At 41.5% G+C, this 3,163-nt stretch overlaps 1 pseudogene across 1 annotated transcript; it reads right to left on the reverse strand.

Annotated features, from left to right (window-relative positions):
• Positions 1-2,000: 2,000 nt before the first annotated feature.
• On the reverse strand, positions 2,001-2,927 carry LOC308609907 (olfactory receptor 1f45-like; annotated as a pseudogene). The gene has a single exon. The product of its transcript is annotated as an olfactory receptor 1f45-like (transcript).
• Between the last annotated feature and the right edge of the window lie 236 nt (positions 2,928-3,163).

A 3,163-nucleotide genomic window follows, 5' to 3' on the forward strand; every position in this document is an offset into this window, starting at 1 on the left:
TATGGGATGTGCCCATGCATAATCTATGGTATTTTATCAAAGTGAATATGTAATGTAATAACCAGAGGAGACATGTATGCAGATATGGGTAATGCAAGGAAGAATATGATGAGACAAAAATGAGTCATGTAACCTTAAACACCAACATTAGTCCATGTTATTATATCTCAAATATTTGCACTAAAGTACTTCTAAAATAAAACTTAACAGTTCAGAACACTACATTGATTTTGTCACATGTAGTCAGGTTCCCACTGGCACCAACATACATTTGGGAGTTCATTTACTACAACCAAGAAGAACTGTGTTGTGTGCTCAGTACATGTCTGTGAGATGTAATTAGTAAAGGAGTTAAGGGGAATGCACAATTATTAGAGTCTTTAAAAATCAAGGGAGGGCTTTCCTGGTGGCACAGTGTTTGGGAGTCCACCTGCTGATGCAGGGGATATGGTTTCATGCCCGGGTCCGGGAGGATCCCATATGCCGCAGAGCGGCTGGGCCCGTGAGCCATGGCTGCTGAGCCTGCACGTCCAGAGCCTGTGCTCCACAATGGGAGAGGCCACAACTGTGAGCGGTCCGTGTACCACAAAAAAAAAAAAAAAAAATCAAGGGAGTTTTTCAGCAGACGAATGAAAGAAAGAGGAAGAGAATTAGGAGAAAGTCATGGAACATATAATTATGTGAGTTGATGACAAACAAAGTTGTAAGTATGGCTCGGGGCCGAGTCATCTTGGGCTTGTATTTGAAGGTAATACTTGGATTTATCCTGGCCTCTTCAATATTTCTATAAGGAGTGGCTGACAGGATGTCATCAGTGTTTTAGGAGGATTAAACTGATCCTGTGTGCAGGACAGATATGTGTAGGGGGAAGCAGGAGGCAGTCAGAACCACGATAAGCCTGTTGCTGTGCTCATGGTAAGAGCTGGTCAGTGTTGGGACCAAGTGGGAAAGGAGGTGATAGTGAGGACAATGAGTACTGATTTTTCACGAGAGTAGAGAAGATTGAGAAAGGAGAGAAGTCCAATGAGGAATTGAAGGCTTCTGAAGAATGACAACTGGAGATTTAGGTGAGTGCTCCCTGGACACCAGGGGAGACGAGGTGGGAACCCTCACGTGTAGAGTAGGAAAAGAGGCAAGGACTCCTGGAAACTATGCCCATGGATTGGAACAAACTCTGGACTTGGAGTCAGAAGTTCTGGGTTGTAATCCAAATCCTGTAATTAATTCATGTTTTCATGTTCCTAAGGTGTTATAGGAACTCTGGACAGTTTAGCATTAAGGGAACCTCTGCTTCTCTTAGCCCATCTAAATTTGAAGGGATACCGAGATTTATATGAGGAATTCTAGCTACTGTCTGAGGCTCGCCACCCTCTGATACCCATCCCTGACACCCATGCCAGGCAATAAAGCACCAAAAAGTTAGATTGGTTGTGGGGGAAGAAGAATAGTGCAGGGCTAGGTTCTGAGCTGTGAGAGGAGAAGGTAGGAATTGAGCCTAAGACAGAGGAAAAGTTAACTAATTCAGTAATGACCAAAGACCCTGAAAGTAACAGCACCACTTGTAACCAGTAATTGCTCGTTGTACAGCCCTGGAAAAGGTAACTTTTCTGTGACTCAGTAAATTGGGGATAATTTAACATCTCCTAATGTGAGGCCATAGAGGACAGGTGACACTGAGGAGAGCCAACTCTAAAGTTTTCTGAAACTCTCAGACCATATAGTAGCCACTGTCTCATAGGGTTGCTGGACCCAATCCTGTGTTTTCCTGAATTTTTATTGTCTGTAAAATAAGTGTTTTAAAATCACACCTTTTATACATAACTAATGGTTTTATGACTTATGAGCACCTATCAGCCTCATATTTAAAAGCATGACCATGATCACATATCATTAATTACAGGAATAGTCATGGTTAAATTTACACCTATAGGGACTCAGTTTCTTGGTTTGTAAAATGAAAAAATGTATGCTATCCAAGAGTCCTCTCAGTTCTAAAAGTTTTAAATTATAGAATATGAAATTAGTTTCCTTAAAGCTCCCTTCATGTCATGATTTCTCAAGCTGTAGATGAAGAGATTGATGAGAGGAGTCACCACTGTGAAGATGACAATAGTCACCACATCTTGCACTGAGTACGAGGATGAAGGGTGCTTATAGACTCCCAGGATTGCCCCATAGAACAGGGAGACCACAGTGAGGTGGGATCCACACGTGGACAGGGCTTTCCTTATTCCATGGGCAGATGGCAACTTCAGTACATTACAGAAGATGTAATCATATAAAATGATGATACATGCAAATGGTGTCATAAATACCAGTTCACCCACAGTGAATACCATCAGGTCATTGATAAAGGTATTCAAACAAGAGAGTTTTAGAATAGGATAAGGGTCACAGAAAAAGTTATACACAGCATTGTTGGAACAAAATGTGAGTTGCACCATGAGAAGAGTCTGTAGGAGAGCATGCAGATTTGTACTGACCCAAGATGCAGCCACCAGAAGGACACAGAGTTTGGGCCTCATGATCATGGTGTAGTGGAGTGGGCAACAGATGGCAGTATAATCATCATAGGCCATCACACAGTGGAGGAACCCATCTCTGTTGATGAAAATGATGAAGTAAATCTGGGTCGTACATACCATGTAAGAGAAAGACTTGCTTCACAGTATGTGATTCACCAGCTTTTTGAGGATTGTGACTGATGAAAAGCAGATGTTGACACAGGAGAGGTTGGCCAAGAATAAGGACATGGGTGTTTGGAGATGACTGTCACAGCTGATAGCCAAGACAATGAGAAAGTTCCCAATGAGGGTGACCAGGTACATCCACAAGAACAGCCCAAAGAGAACCTCCTCCTGCTCTGACTGCCCAGAGAGTCCCAGGAGAATGAATTCTGTGACTCCAGTCTGGTTGTCTCTGCCCATGTCTGCAGGGGAGAAAATGTGGTCAAAAGTAAAAGGAAATATTTATTTAATTAGCCTCCATATATTGTTTAGAGAGTACAAGTTTTTAATGATACCAGATCCAAAATGTATTTCTTAATTAATAACACTTCAAACATAAAAGTAGATGAGATTGATAATGTCATCATTTGAGCAAATTTTTTATGATACTGTTGTGTCATTGAGAATTAATTCACATTAGATAATTCTATGAAGCG

Source organism: Mesoplodon bidens (assembly GCF_964165515.1).
Source record: "Mesoplodon bidens genome assembly, contig: HAP1_SCAFFOLD_92, whole genome shotgun sequence".
NCBI classification, from domain to species: domain Eukaryota; kingdom Metazoa; phylum Chordata; class Mammalia; order Artiodactyla; family Ziphiidae; genus Mesoplodon; species Mesoplodon bidens.